Below are 16829 nucleotides of genomic sequence, written 5' to 3' on the forward strand. Positions count from 1 at the left end.
TAATTTCCACATTGCTTAAACCAAAATAAAATGTTCACTAGTGTGAACAAGAAAGGAATCACCTATGGTTTTTTTCATATGCACTTAAAAAAAAAGGTTTGGGGGCCGGCCCCGAGGCTAGGTGGTTAAGTTCACGCTCTCTGCTTGGGTGGCCCCAGGGTTTTGCCAGTTTGAATCCTGGGCACAGACATGGCACCGCTCATCAGGCCACACTGAGGCAGTGTCCCACGTGCCACAATTAGAACGACCCACAGCTAAAATATGCCACTATGTACTGGGGGGAATTTGGGGAGAAGAAGCAGAAGAACTAAAAGGAAGATTGGTAAAAGTTGTTAGCTCAGGTGCCAATCTTTAAAAAAAAAAAAAAGTTTTGCAATAGAAACCGGGCAAAACTTCACAACTCTGTGGTATAAAAAACATGGAAACTTCCTGTCTTTGGAAAATATGTTTGTGGAAGGACTGGAGTTAATGTGATGATTCTTGAACTGGATATCTCACTAGATGAAGTAGTGATATTATTCCTCCATTCTGAGCTGCAGCGGAATTCTTGATAAAATTTTTGGCGTGTCAACTGATAGAATTTCCGTTAAGTTAACTTTAGAAACCTTGCAAAATGTAAAGGTTTTAAGATACTCTTTCACAGGTATTTGAATAACTGCGATGAAATTTTGTGGGAATTGGTTGTACAACAGAAATTTGTAACAATTACATAAATGGTGCATCTCATGTTTTTACACTTGACATGGTATTTTCCGTATTTATATAGCATGAATAGAGACACTGTTATCATTTTGTGATTTTATTAAAGTGCAGTTCAGACAAATTTTGACATGGTAGAACACAAGATTTCAGTCACTGATCCCTGCTTTTAAAAGAACACTAGCAATGTCGCCATTACTATGAGCTTTGTTTTATTCTGTTAAAAAAAATATCTGAAAAGATTGTTTTAAGCACTCTGAATCAGAATTTTGGTCCTTTTTATAAGGTGTTTTTCCTCATAATTCTATTCTTAAGAAAGCAAGGGGAAATTATATTAAAACCAGAAATTATTTGTGAATATTTTCCCTTAGAACTGAATTTATAAAGGAGAAAGATTTCTAAGATGCTGCTGCCTAAAGTAAGAAAGTTGTAGGAGAAAATTGCTAGCAGTGGTATTTGTTGCAGTGTGGACCTAGTGCATCGGGTAGCAAGGGTGTATGACGTTAATTGTTGAATTATTCCAGAGCTTCGAAAGGCAAATCTCGTGCTTCTATGAATTATGCTGGATTCAGTTGGAAAAAAGCCCTAAATGGGGTGATCTACAGAAGATATGGAATCATTTCTACGTTGCTCATCTCACTTTGTCATAAAATGATCTTTTTAATGAACTTTCAGTTCTTAAATCATATCTTAATGAGAACTTGCTAGCCAGATGGGATAGAAATAAAGATCAAATATAGTTGAATGTGCATATAGATTTTCATCAGGAATACATTAGAATCCCAAACATAAGGAAAATACAGAAATTTCTTCTCTCCCCGGCAGTTTTAAATGCTGTGATCAAGAGGGCGTTTTCCCTAATTAATATATTTTAGGTATCAGAGAAGGTATTGATGGTATTTAAACAGTGAAATCTTTCTGGATAATCCAAATGAATTACTCAGAACCTTGGAAAATGTGGAGGACTAAACAACTATTGAAAACAATGACAATAATGTAGAAGAGTTTGCTACGTACTGGATACAGTGTTAAACACCTTGAACGTATGATTTTATTTAGTCATCACAACTATATGAAATAGGAACTATTATTGTCTCCATTTTACAGATGAGGAAACTGAGGTTAGGTAAGTTGCCCAAGACCATTAGCCAGTAGGTAGTTAAGCTGGCATTTGATTCCAGAATGGATGCTCTTAATCACCATTCTGTCTTGGCCCCTAACAGCTGAGCATACCATTGGACATCAACTTCATTAGTGGATGGGGTAGTGGAAATCAAAATAATGTCTAGGCTGATGGACAACTTTTGCTGGGTTTTATGTGCCCTGCCATATAGCTTTATTCTCTGGGCATTCCATGCTTCCATAAATCACAGCCAACTGCCTGGATTGGGGAAAACTTGATCAGTGAAGCCTTTCCCAATAGAGTTAAAATACCTCCTACTAGCCCCCCAACCAATGTTTTCTTGCCCCAACAGGATCCTAGGAGGCAGCCATTGTGAGTCACCTGCTGTATCCATCCACGTCAATATCAACATGTACTGTTAGCCTTGTGGTTCCCCCAGCGTGGGCTGACCTTGCTGTTGCCTGCCATTTGCTGTGGGATCCCTGCTGATGGAGGCTTTGTTATTCTTTCCATCCTTCTGGCCTTCCCTTACCCCTATGCCAACCAGTGCTGGCCCATGTTGCCCTTCTCATCACCACCATACTGGGCTGTCCTTCCTTCTTCTGCTACCTTCATGGCTGCTGTCCTCAATCTGCCATTGGTACAATTCCGAGCAGGAGCCCTGAAGGATGGCCCCATTCCTTTAGCTTTCTTACAGTATTTGGAGCTCTTATGTCAGTTCTCAAAAGAGTGGCCTTGTTCTCTCAAGTTCTTCTAGGCTCCTCTCTTGAGGAAATTGTATCAGTTGTCTATTGGTGAGTAACAAATCAACCCCCAGAAACTAGAAGCTTAAAATAAAAATGATATATTTGCTCACTCATCTGTAGGTGGACAATGTGGGTTGGGCTCAAGTGGGAGGGCTCATTTCTGCTCCACACAGTGTCGGTTGAGCTCATTTATATGTCTGAGTCAACTAGGAAAGCTTGACCTCTCTCTCCATTTGGTCTCTCCTCCTCCAGGAGGCTAGGCTAGGCTTTTGTCACATGGTAATGGATTCCAAGAGCAGCAGGGGAAGATAAACTCCAACGCATAAGCCCTTTTTAAACCTCCACTGGCATCACATTTGCTAAAATCCCATTGGCCAAAGCAAGTCACTTGGCCAAACCCAGAGTTAATGTGGGAAAAGACTACACAATCACATGCATAAAAAGAGAGGTGACTCATTGGGCCATGAAAGTCTACCTGGAATTGGTTCAGAAGACATGTAAGTAACTCTGCTCTACAATGCCACACCCAAACTGTCTGCCATCAGTTAAACTCAAGTTTGATATTCGAGGTTCTCACCAATGCGGCTCTCTTCCAAAATTATCTTTTTATAAACTTCTTCAGGAACCCTCTACTCTAGGCACTGTTCCTATTCACTGTCTCTTCCCATTTTCTCAAGGTCAAACCCTTGCTCTTCTAAATAGCAAGCTATTTTAGCTTAAGGAACACTAGTCTACCAAACTCCAATCTCCGGTCCCATTTCCCATCATTTCATTTCTGCTACCACCATCATCTTATCAGCCTTATTTTTCCAAGTAGGTTTTATTCTCTAACACACGTATACCTAAGATACTCAGGAACTTGAATTGTATCAGGCTTATGGTGAAAGGAATTTGCCTCAGCGATTGTGAATTCTCTGCAAGGGTTGAAGTGGTCTTGTCCTGGGGTATAGGTAAAGCCTGAGATCAGGAAGTGTGCAGAGCAGAGCACAGTATACTGAAGAATGTATTCTTTTCAACATTTGCAGACATAAATGGATTTCATTTCTGAAAAGAAAAAATAGGGAGGAGAGGCCCTAGATTCAGTGGAGAGGAAGGTTCTGGCCTGGAATAAAAACTGCATGACACAACCCATGAGGTCAATGAGCACCCTGGAGTTAGTTTAGTATTTGGAATACCATTGGTCTACCTTTATTTTGGGGGCTCCCTGGAATTCTAGAACTCATAGGCCTTTCCTGGCAAGCAGGATTCCCCAATGCAGAAAAAGAGTGGTGGAGTATTGCTATCAAGTGACAGTTGAGGTCCTCAGCTAAGCTTTTGGATAATCAGATGGCATTCATTTGATACGCATTTATGGCCCAACTACTATGTGCCAGGCACCATGTTCAGTACTGGGGGGCACAATGGTGAATGAGAGAGAGGCAGTCCCTGCTCTCACGGAGGACACAGTCTTAGACAAGTGACGGACCTTTAGAGAACTGTATAATAAGTTCTAGCTCTGGGCACTGTGAGAGCATGCAGGAAGGGGCTTACCCCAGACTTGGTCAGTTAGAGAAGGAGCAGAGAGCTGTGGAAGAAGACGTGAATGGGTTGGCCTGAGGGGTGTGTGTGTTTGTGTGCCCGCCCGCATGGGTGCACACATGCCTATATGTATGCATGCAGGTGCTTGTGTGATGGGGTAGGGCAGTGCACAGGGACACCCCTGTGGGCAGAGGGAGTAGTTTGTATGAAAATAAGAGGTGAGAGAAAGCATGTTGGGTTTGAGACTCTGAAATATGTTGAGTGTGGTTGGCTTTCTGAGGAGGGAAGAAAGAGAAATGAGGTTGGAGAGCAACCAGAAGTCTGGATGCTATAGGCCTTGTCAGCCACGTCAAGGGGCAGAACTGGAAGAAAAGCCTAAACTCAATCACGAAATAGAACGACATTTTCATCTAAAAAATTTTTTTCTTAAAAGAAATTTTGTAAATGCTAGTTTTTTTCCCCCACTATCAAGTTTCTCTCCAAAGAGACTTGAAGCCTGGATGGTACCTAACAGTTGCGTATTCCTCATTTAAAACTAGCCAGGAATGGGGTTGGTGGGGAGGCTGCATAGAGAAACGTGGGGCTCATTGCTTGCTTGTCTATTGAATGGGGTTGAACGTTACAGAACAAAAAGGAGCCAGCATCTTGGGCCCCACCTCTCCACTCAGCCTCATTCCCTAGATCGCCGTTGGTCTCATCTGCAGTGACATTGTGCAAGCAATTTGTCATTTCCTCTTACTCATTTTTAAACCCCTGTTTGACTTTGCTATGACCTGATCTATTTTTAGTTTTTCTCATGTTTTTGTTAATTTCCCAAATGCGCACAACTAGCCATTAGTTCTTTCTTTACCCTTTGGAGGACAAAATTGGCGGGATCCTTTTGTAGCTGTGTCTCAGAGGAGACTTCAAACCTTATAAAAATTCCATTTTTTTTTCCTTATGGGAAATGCTGTCTGGTTTTAAAGGCATGTATGTGGCTGTATCTTTCCAGTTATCCAAGCAGAAGGTTCCTATTCCTGTCCATGTTTTAACATTGTACATTTTTATGAAATGTAAAATAAAAATAAAGTGCCAACACAATGCATAAAATGTTCCTGTGTCACTGGAGGAATATAAATGAAAGACACTGTATTTCTAGAGAGGCCTTTTTCATCGAAGGCATTCCTCTGGCAGAACAAACAGATGCTGAAACAAGGGAAATTGGAAGTTGATTGCTTTAAAGGAGAGTGCTTTGGGAAGTATGGTCCTCCACAGTGTAGCTTTGGGAACACAGTTTTAGCTGTCCCCTCTGATGCCAGGCCTCGCATCTAGGGCATTTTGGCCCCAAGCTGACCATTCCCCATTGACTCACCCATGTCACACAAAGGGTGAGCTCATCCAAGTGTCATCTGATATTCCAGTGGCCCATCTGGTCACCAGGCACCTACCTCCTGGGGACATGGAATTAGGCTGTGTCAAGGGAATGCCCAGGGAGAAAGTCTCCAAACCTTTTCTGCATGAGTTTGGGGTTTAGTGCATTATGATTGGAGTTTTTCAGACTGGTATCTGAATCGTTAAGACATTAAGGGCAGCCACAACTTTAGACTCTTTGGGAGTGAGATGGAAGACAAAACCCAACTATGACCAGGAGGTGATGTTATCTGGCCCATTGGAACACAGGGAGGACACTCCTTGGAAAGAGCGTTTTCTCCAACACATTGGTTCCGAAGCCTCTCTCATCACCCGGGGCCTGGGCCTGTATTTGCCCAGGACATCTGCACCTTTCTTACCTGCAGACCCTGGACTCTGGAGCAGAAAAGGAGCTCTTCACCCTGACCCATATTCTACCCCCTTGCAAACTTGACATTCTTGCAATCAAGCCCCAGGCACTGTCTAGTGGGGAATTTCAGACTGTTTTCTTATTACTAAATGGAGAGGTATTAACAACACAATGCAGAAATTAAAAAAAAAAAAATAAAGGCGGAGGGTGAGGAGTTGGGGGGAGTGGGGGAGAAAAGAAAAGACAGCCGCCTGCTCTTTTCTTCTTGGTATTATTATTTGTGACAAAGCCCTCGGTCCATTTTTCTTCATAATTTGCAGGACTCCTAATGGGAACAGCACCTCCCAATTACCATGGCTGCCAAAGGCTAATTTGGTTACCCTCCGGATCCACAATAGCGAAACTGTGTTGAGCGTTTGTCGATATTTGCATACTATACATACCAGGAATGTAAACCAGCTGCCTGGCCCCTCGCCCACTATCATGGCAATTATGGGTCATTAGCTGCCCCCCTCCTTCTCCCTTTTTCTTGTTCTCGTCTTCCAAGGTCTGGTAGGCAGTGGTAGGCAGCTGACGGATTTGCAGAGACAAGAAATAAGAGAGCTGAGCTGCGTGGCCTATTTGTTAAGAGTCCGAGGCTGACGGACTGCCACTTGAATTGTGCTAACACAGCCCTGTGCTTTTATTCATGAGTGCCTCCTCCTTTTCTTCCACCCCTCCTGTCTCCGACCTGTCTTCCCCCTCTCTTTAGGGGGTCAGTGCGGGCCCCGCACGTGTCTATGTGTGCACATTTGTCCCGGCAGCCCAGCGTGGACCTCTGGGCAAGGCATGTGCCGGCACTTGGCACTGGGGACGCACGCCAAGGGATGAGGACTTAGACATGCAAGCCTAGCCCAGAGCACCCAAGCTGGTCCACATTAGAAGGAGGAGGTGCTTCACTTTTAAGTTTTCTCATTGAATCTTAGCCCCATGTTGAGGGGAAGAGGGGATGCAAAGAATCAGAAAGAGGCTTAACCATGACACGCCCTCTCCTTTGGAACAGTTCGTTGTGTCTTGTGGTAGTTAATGGGAAGTTATGGTTTCGAATATAATTTTTTCCCCCTTCAAGCTGCTAATTTTATTGACAATATGGATAGATTGAAAGACCCAAAGCTTTTGTGTTGTTTTGTTAAAGCAAATAAGTGAGGCACAAATGTAAATTACATCTCCAGGTTCGCATTAGAGGTTTGCAAATAATACTGAGCTAATGGTTATTGCAAAGGAAAATAGCACTGGGATCAATATTCTATACAGTGGAAGGCGATACCTCTCTCTCTTTTAATCACCTCATTGCAGAAATGGCATTGAAATTTGAAATCTCATTTTCTCCATTTGTACAAATTGAACATAAATCACTATGAGTGAGGGGAGGTGGCAGGCCCCTTCACTCTTTGCGGGATTGCATTACTAATTAGTGTTGGGCTAAAGCAGTGTACAGCCTGGGAGAGGCTTTGCTAGACCTCTGGCCAAAGGCAGAATGCTCTGGAAAGCCTGGACCTGTCGGGGGAGGGGCTTTGCCCATCTAGCGGGGAGTGGATGAGGCCGGGGACAGCCCGGCAAGAGGATGGAAACAAAGGGCAGAAGGCATTCAGACCTTCACTGGCTTATATCATTTTCTGCGCCGGGATGGCAGCTCCCGACCAATCCCCTTAGATGTCAGGGGGTCAGAATGTATAGGACATCACTGTTCCCAGTAAGAAGCAAGTGAGATGTCAGCTCCCAAGCTTTGCCTTTGTCGGTGACTGTAGGAGTAGAGATGAGGGTACCAGAGGATGGGAAAGCCCTGCTCAACATGGGCCCCACCTCGTTACCTCCCCAAGCACCTCCTGTGTACGAACACCAGTCCCCACTTCCTTCTCTCTGCCCTGCCCTTCCTTCTTTCCTTCACTTTATCCACTTGTCCTGTGTGGCTGTCACAGCTCTTAGCTGAGTGACAGATATTTTCTACCAAGGATATTCAGAGATATCAAAGGGGCTCTGGTATTGTACTCACTTCAGCTACATTTTCTCCATATCATTTAAAACGTCCTTCACTTATTGGCTATGGGGTTGTCATGGGAAAGAACTCAAGCCCTCTTTCTCCCTCCCTGGGCTGTAATATCCCATGGCCATGTATTTCTGGACTGGGTAGGTATGGGGAGAGAATGCCTTATATCAAAGGTGACAAACGGTGGGTGAGAAAGTTGGTATCCAAAAATTGGTAGGGGGAGAGAGTAGGGCAGGGGAGCAAGGTGTCAACTCAGCTTGCAGAACTGCTGGATTTAGGGCTTTGTTCTTTTTTTCCTTTTTTTAAAGATTGGCCCTGAGCTAACATCTGTTGCCAATCTTTTTTTTCTTTCTTCTCCCCAAAGCTGCCCCCCTACTCCAGCCCAGTACATAGTTGTGTGTTCTAGTTGTGGGTCCTTCTGGCTCTGCTCTGTGGGTCTCTGCCTCAGCATGGCTTGATGAGCAATGCTGGGTCCACGCCCAGAATCTGAACCGGCAAAACCCTGGGCTGCCAAAGTGTAGTGTGCTAACTTAACCACTTGGCCTAAGCAAGAGTTGTGTAGACAGAGCCCTTGACTCGTCTTTGCAGCTGGCCACTTATCCTCTTGCTTAGAGTAAATAATGTTCTTCTGGGTGATTAATGGAGGATGTTTAGTTCATTAAACTTGACACCCCGAGGGCAGGATGGACTGGTAAAATATTTATATATTTATATGCAAGGCTGTTCCCATAAGGGCCAGTGTCTGCAGATTTAGCACAAAATGGGACAAGCTACTGTCCATCAAGGTGGGGCCATTGACAATGGCCATTGACACCAGTATCCTCTGATGCAGCCATTGGGTCACCATTAGAAGGAAGAAAGACACCCATTCATTCCCAGCCAGGAAGGCCATTAAGAAGACCACAGTGGGTCCTACCATGGCCAAGCACAATCTCAAAGACAGCCAAGGCACCTGCCACATTCCAGGCACACTTCTGCCCTCTTCTGCCTGCCTCTCCTCTGTGCCTGGGGAGAAAGGCAGAGGGATTCCCGTAGATTTATCAACACTCCAAGAATTTTCCATCCTTTCCCTCATCCCTATCAGTGGCAGGAGGAGTTAAAAATAGGGAAGGTTAGGGGGAAAAGTGGAAACAAGCTTCATTACCTAAGGTCCCTCTCATCCATTTCAATAGATGAAAGCAGAGAAAATACAGCAAACCCCATCCAAACAGTAAGCAGGTGGTGGCTGCTAATAGAGAAGAAATAAAAACCTTTTAGAAATCAGAGCTGACTACAAAAAACACTGACAAAGTGGAATGAGAGTTCTGAACAATCAGTTCAAAGAAAAGGTGTTTGAAATAAACCCTTAAAAACATTTCAAATACTGAAGGAAAAAAAAAAAGCTGCTTTAGGTATTTGAAGCCAGGATGACTTAATCTGGAGAGAGGACTTTTTGGATTCTACTTGGGAAAAAAGAACGGATGGGTCCTTGGCAGTACTGAGGGTCAGAGGACAGACCCCCACAGGTGCTCATGGGCTGCGTTGCCTTGATTGCCAATCACAGGTCGATCAACAGCTCCTGGCTCGACCTGGGGCTTTTAACCTCCCTGTGCCTCCATTTGCCCAGCTATAAACTGGGGTTACTAATAGGCGTGTCCTCTCACCTCCAGGTCCCTGAGGAGGTATAAGAGGATAATGGACCTGATCCTATTGACACCTTTAGAGGCCAAGCAGGTAATCTCCCAGAGGCATTTTGGGGCCCTTTCCCTTTTTGGTGAGTTTCCATATTCATTCATTTCACATGAGGTGTGCCTCCTATGTACCAGGTATGGCGGTACGTGCTGACACAATGAGGAAAGCACACCCACTCCTCCCTCAGGTTATGACTGGTTGAAGCAGGCAGGTAAGGCAACAAGTGACTATAAAAGAGTGTGAGGGAGCAAGCATGGGATGCCTTGGGAGCGCAGCCTGGAGAGGCTTCCTGAAGGAGGTGAAGACTAAGCTGGCTTCTAGCAGAAGGGCAGAAGTGGCTGAGTGTCAAGGCTGCGAAAGGCATCTCAGCCAAGGGAATAGCGTGTGTGAAGGATGAAAGGAATGAGTTTGGAGAATGTCGACAGGACTCTTAATGGCAAGGGATTTGGAGCATAAAGGCACAGTGGAGACAGGAGCCTGGAGTAGGAAGCAGAAACTCCCAACAGGTGCTGGGGTAAGTCAGGAATTGCATTCAGCAGCAGGTCTGGAGGTTGGCAGTTTATAATTACAGAGGCTCCCCAGTCGTCAACCAACCCAGGATCCTTTTATTTTTCTGAGCTGCTGTCCTTAGGAGGAGGCTCCCATCTTCAAGTTTGCCTCACTAGTAAGGCAGAAGGTTGTACAGACATGATGTAGGCACTGAGCAGGCCCTAGCACAGTCTTTTCCAACATATAAGGGAGTACGTGCGGATTTATCTCAGGTTTGGTCTGTGACCATTATCTTGATGAGATTTGCATTCGTCTTGCATCCACACCCTATCAGATATTTTCACCTCACTTCTCTGTTTTATGAAAGGGCTAGGAGTCCTAAGGCACGGGTGGGTGCACAGAAAAACACTTAGCAGAGAAAAAGCCAAGAAATTTAGAGATTTGCTGCAGTGAAAATAAAACCTAAGAATCCTAAAACATAGGATGACATCGCATCCCAATTTGCCCAAGGGAGACCTGGTGTATGCCTATTGTCTTAGCATTCTGTCCAGTTTAGCATTTGTCCCAGGTTTCACTTTTGTTATTATTTTTTAACAAAGGGTCATTATTAATTGTTGCATTAAAATAAGCCAGGAGGGGCCGGTGGACATCCACTTTGTTCTGCCGGCTCCTGCCAAGGTCTCATCCAGCTGTGTGTGAGATGCAGGTTCAGTGAACACAGCTCTTGTTTTAACTTGCAGTTAAGGCTGGAAGGCGACCAAGGGATGACCCATCTCTCTTTCCCCAGTTTGTTCCAGACCTAGGTAATTGACCCCCTTTTCTCAAGGGCAGCATGCAGAGTGCTTGCTGATGATGCGAAGTGTGCTCAGCTGTGAGCACTGGGGTTCAGCTACTCCCCTGGGTCTCAGGTGGTGGTGAGAAGTGGCTGCTGCTGCCCCTACTGGCTGCCTGTGCCTCGGCCAGCGCCGGGGCTCTGGGGGAGCAGCAGGCCACTGACGCTTGTTGGCAGGGTCTGTGTGAATTGTGGAAAACAATAGGGTAGGTGTCTAGGAAAATATTAGTTCCATGCCGGAAACAGAGTCTGAGCAGCCCTTGCCATAGAACACAGAACTCTTGCAATATCAGTTTTGTCATTTATTATAATTTAAATCCACAACTTCTTTATTGTGTTATTTGGTAACATTTTTGTTTCGAAATAAACCCTTCTGGTAGCCGTGAGCTCAAAAACAAAAGAGCATGTTTAATGCAAAATTAATTACTGAGTTTGTGTTTCTTACAAAAGCTGATGAACATGTATCTTACACAAAACAGTTATCAACATTTACCATCCATGGTGGCAAAGGACCACAAAATTGGCTGACAAACATCAGCATCTAATTCTAAAAACTGGTAGTTGTTTTAAGACTCTCCTGTAGATGATGAGTTCACACATGAGTCTGCAGACGGTGGATTTACAGATTCCTCTGCAAAGCAGGATTTTTCATTTATATCGGATGACTGGGTCCTGGGTTGTTTTCAAAATTTCACTCAATTTTTTTTTTGTTCGAAGTCTTTTTATGCATGTGCAAAGCATGAAGTGTTTGCAGTTAATGTGTTGGCACTTTAAGCAGAAGAAAAACTGCAAATAGTTTAAGGCTATCACTTTCCTTAGTGCTATTAGATGCTTCAGAAAGAAAATCAGTTAATTCTAATAATTGGTTCAAATATTCACTTCCAATTGAGGAAATCAAAATGTAGCTTCTGGAAGTTCATTCTGAAGAAGGTGAAACATCTGATCTTATTGTTAATACTAGTGTAAAATTCATTTTTTAATGGCATTTTTAGTTTAATATTGAAGATAAAATGCTTAGTTTTTTGCAGTGATATGCAAATTTTGTAGTGACATTCAAATTTTGGTAAAGCGCAGCTTCATGGTAAAAGCAATATTATTAAAAAATTAAGAAACTTTTGGGGCAGAAATAGGTTTGGGATTTGTTTTGGTCTTCATATAATTCATACTTTGCTCCCACTAAGCTGCAATGTTAGATCAACTAAAATAAAAGTTGTAGTGGTTTAAATTTACAAATATTTTTGTATATCTTGTTAGAGTAATTGAACCACAAAATTTTTCTAAGGAAGCTGATGTTGAATATAAAAAAATACTTTCCTGTGGCAGCATACACTTTCTCTTCACTGCCCACTATCAATAGGGTTTTTAAAGATTTTGCACCTTTGAAGAACTACTTTGTAAATCAACATACATGTTTTGCCATAGTATTGAACTCCTTTTGTAAACAAATTTGTAAATTTTGGTTGCATTTTATTCAACATCAGTTGGATAACTTTAATCAAAGTCTCCAAAAATAAAGAATAAAGTATTAAAAAAAATTCATTTTAAAGCTTTTAACCAATTGCAATTGTTGAAAACAATGCTTGCAAACAGGAAGACAATGAAATTTATCCCTAGAACAGAAAGAAAAGAAAAATGAACAAATTAAATGTTGACAGCTCAAAAATTATAGAAGATTCATTTTCAATAATTGCTCTTCAGAATATCTTGATCTATTGGAAGACTCTTGATGGTGTTTCCATTTTTAATTACATAAAGTTAGGTTCTTGCCAGATGGAATGAAACTGAAAGGTTATGATTTGGAATTACAGACAACTTATTTGAAGAGTTTTTTCTTGAAAAAAATATCTGTGAGAGATAAGTACTTGGGAGGTAAAATGATAATATCTGAGAAGTTATTTGGGCTAAAATATTTACACATTTAACATGAAAAATAGAGAATTCTAATACTCTCTAGTAGAATTTGCTCTGAACTTACAAGTCTTCTTAGGAACTTTGGAGAAACTATTTTTCTCAATTAAAAATAATATTATAATCTACAGGGAAGATTCAATTGAGGGTGTCAACAGTTTCAAATTTATTAACAATAAAATGCAACTTTAGTACTTTTCAGTATGTAATACCTCAAAAAGCTTTAAAAATGCAGCTTTGAGGAAGATTATACGCAATTTTATGAAACAAAAAGATTAAAAAATAAATCTATCTTAAAAAAACATTCTTTAGGAAAATACCAGACATAATAATATTAGGAATAAGTATGACTAAAAAAACCCATTAAAATATATGAATATATGCCAAGCACCATTATTCTGCTAATGGTATTATTTAATATTCGGATAATACGTTGAACAAAATAAATTATTTTTATTTTGCTTTAATGAACACAAATATGTGTTATATTTATTTCATTTTTGTTATACTAATTTCATTTTTGGAAATAGATTTTAAATAAAACTACTTTATAATTCTGCCAATATAAATGAAATCAATGTACTGGTCAATAAGTTAATATTTTAAATTACAAAATTTTGATTGTTCCTAGCATTCCCTTTTACTCCTAAAAATGTCCTTGTTTGGTTGATAAATTATGTGGCTTCCCCAAAAATAGGAATAGAGACTGAAGTAATAGCAAGAAGAGAGAGAAAATGGAGTGAAGAGTCAGAGCAGAGGAAGGCACAGGAAGGAAAACTGGGGAAGCTCAGGGAGAGGAGGGAAGGGAGACTGGAAGGGGCATGGGGAGTACCAAGGGGGCTGGGACAGCATCCTGCTCCAGAGGAAATCCCTCCTAGGGACCCTGGCAAATGCCAGGAGAATCTCAAGTGTCAGGCAGATTTTGCCAACTGCTGTTGGTTTCCTATACGTCTCCTAGCTTATTTTTGCCCTCCCCCCAATTAAATGGAAGCGACCCCATACACAAGTCAACCACTTTGGCTATTGTTGTAGAAACAGTTCCTCCCAAGGGTGGCCTAGAGAGCTGAGTACCTCACGGTGGTATACCCTGGTGAGGGTGGGTAACAGGGAAGAAGTGGTAGTGAATCCCTGAAAATGGCCCCAAGACTTCATAATATAGGGTTCCTCTGGTGGGAAGAATCCATCCCCCTTTCTGTGACACTGTGAGACACTGTGCTACCAATTGTTGATTCTTTCATTCTCTGGTTCATCTGGTACTCAGTCACTCAATCATTCATTCATTAACTCAATCAACCAACAAACATTTGTTGAGTACTTACTATGTGCCAAGTGCTTTGTTAGGCACTGGTGAGGCACAAAATGGAATAAGGCAAATCTTAAAAGTGTGCATAGTTCCCAGTTCCAGAAATGGCAAGGAAGCTGCCAGCTGGAGTGGAGGCACGTAGCAGGTGTGTAGGGGACCCAGAAGGACATCTGCTTAGAGGGGGCCATCACGGGGGATTGATGCCAGGTTTTCCAATTGAAATTAGCTTTCCTCTCCCCCTCCTCCACCTCCCCTGGGAATGCTGTCTCACCTGGTGGGGCTTTTATGTCAGAATTCAAGCCACTGCTCTTTGCTCTTGATATTTTTAATAGTAAAAGAAGAGCAGTAATGCAGATCCCTAAAAATGATTCTCTTTGCTCCTTTGGTGTGGTTTCCAACTGTTGTTTCATTCCTGTCTGGTGTCAGACTGTGTCCTGGAAAAACTTTTAGGACCCAGTAGCTGTTTCCCATTCCAGGCTCCTCGTGTGTTGTTTCTGGGCACAGAAACAAATCCAATTCAAGCAAATAATGCTGTCATCGGGATCTTGTGCAGGCGTTGGAGGGGCGCAAGACTGGCCAATGGAGTGCTATGTTTAAAATATCTTGAGATCTTCAGAAACATTTGTTTTTATTCAGAAGTGTTCATTTGATGTTTCCCTGACCCACGCAGTTTCCCTATGGGCTTAAGCTCCCATTTGTTTAAGAAACAGATGGGAAAACTAGTTCAATTTGTGTTTGTTTTAGCGTTTAAGACAGCTTACCATGAGTTGGTAGAGTTTGGACATTGCAGATAGTGACACATTATATTTAGCAGGTGTGCAAGGGAACAGAATCATGTGACCAATTTAGAGAGGCGGAAGCACGGACCTGCCCAATTCTACAGAATAAATCAACGGTGGCACTGGAAGGTGCCCTGCGATTCTTCCGTGGACTCATTTAACTTGAGTGGGATGATCCAAAGTAGGCACGAGAATCTCAAATGTCAGGCAGATTTTGCCAGCTGCTGTTGGTTTCCTATATATCTGCTCTTATTTTTGCCCTCCCCTCTCTATTCAAATGGAAGTGACCCCATACACAAGTCAGCCAATGTAGGCTATTATTATCTGATACAGTTCTTCCCAAGCATACCAGAGAGCTGAGAAGTGCCCCAACCCGCAGGGATGGGCCCTGTCATACTCAGGGTCCTGGCAGGGAAAAGACTGCACAGTCAACATGTTAATTTAATGAAGAGAGTTTAATAATGGAACTGTTTATAGGGGTGAAAGGGTAAAGGGAGCTGACAAGGGATGATGAAGCACCTCGGAGGACTGAAGTGGCAAAAGGAGGAACAGGGAACTGGTCCCTGGTGAGACCTGTGGCTGTGAGAGAGCTGTGGCTGTAGGTAGAGGGATGTGCCAAAACCGTGGTGAGGCAGGGAGGGGGCTGGAGTAACCAATATCCTGATCTCTGACCTCCTTCTGGGTCTGCTCCTTGGTCAAACCCAACTGGAAGCTGTAGGACCAGCAAATCCAGGTGATGCAGTGTGTGAAGGTCAGTCTCCTAGGACACAGAGCCACGTGGGTCTGGAGGGGCAAATAGAATAACCAGCACAGCCCATACTTTTGGAACACCCTCCTGACTCAGGCAGTTATGACCTGTCCAAACTCAATATGCTGTTTCTCCCACCGGTGGCAGAAGTAGGAAACGTGCCCTTTCAATGTGATGGAGCCTCTAGCAGCAAACCAGAAGTTTTGTGGCTCTATCAGAATCCACAGTGTAGACAACAGCCTACAAACAACTTAAGTGTGACTTCACCTTGTGCCACCACAGGCAAGATAATCCAAGAGCTACTTTTTTTTGAGTCTTTAGGTTTGCCATTTTTTAGAGATTTGAAAAATAGAATCCTGAACTTAGAGTCAGAAAACCTGGGCTCCTGTTCCGGTTGACTGCAGTAATCCTCTTTGAGTGTTTTCTCATCTATGAAATGAGGAAATTGGGTTAAAAGCTGGTTTAAAACTCCTTTGGCTCTAACATTCAGTAGGTCTTTAAATCAAAACCAAAAGACTACTAGGAGGAATGATATGTTTATCCAGGAGAATGTCTGAACCATCCTCAGACATGAGTATATGAAGAGGCAAGAGGAGGTTCTGAAATGCTCAGGCCACCAGGCCAGTTGGGCGTCACACTGTTAGAATCGGAAGGTGGGCAGGTGACTTATCACCATGAAGTGGGCTGGCTCACTTGCTTAAAATATTAGATGCTCTCAGATGTCTCCACTTGCTTCAGGGTCTTTCCTAGACTAAGATTAGCCATACAGACTCAGGCAGCTTCTTAACTCTGCCCTTCCCCACCATGGGAAGAGAGACATTTGAGGCTCCCTTATGTGAGCTCCTCTTAAGGCAGATTGCTCATAAAATGCCTTTTCTATAGTTGCCTTTAAGTAGTCCCCAGGGGTATCAGAACCTATAAAGGGTCCTCTAAGATCTCCTTTTACCACTATCACCCAAGTCAATTGGACCCATAGTATATGGTAAAGCTGAGGACAAATGAGGTTTAGAAAGATAGAGTCATGAAGTGGAGGTCTCTCTTGCCCATGTGTAACAAATACAGGGTGTGACTAGCCTACCTTGGCCCATCTCTTCACCTGGGATTTGGACTTGCAGGTTGGCCAGTGGTCAAAATCAGCTCTCAGAAAGATGCACCTGTGCCACACTTGCCACTTTGCGAGAGCAGCTCCCAAAGCAGCACTGGTTACACACCGTAAGAGCAATCAAGA

General features: G+C 42.9%; 1 protein-coding gene across 1 annotated transcript in view; it reads left to right on the forward strand.

Moving 5' to 3' along the window:
• Positions 1–16829, forward strand: part of ZFHX3 (zinc finger homeobox 3) — a 1295343-nt gene that overhangs the window by 691369 nt on the left and 587145 nt on the right. Inside the window, exon 10 of the mRNA XM_023637235.2 lies at positions 9521–9584. The gene's annotated coding sequence lies outside the window, so the exon portion shown is untranslated. The remainder of the gene's footprint in view (positions 1–9520; positions 9585–16829) is intronic.

Source organism: Equus caballus, chromosome 3 (genome assembly GCF_041296265.1).
Source record: "Equus caballus isolate H_3958 breed thoroughbred chromosome 3, TB-T2T, whole genome shotgun sequence".
NCBI lineage: Eukaryota > Metazoa > Chordata > Mammalia > Perissodactyla > Equidae > Equus > Equus caballus.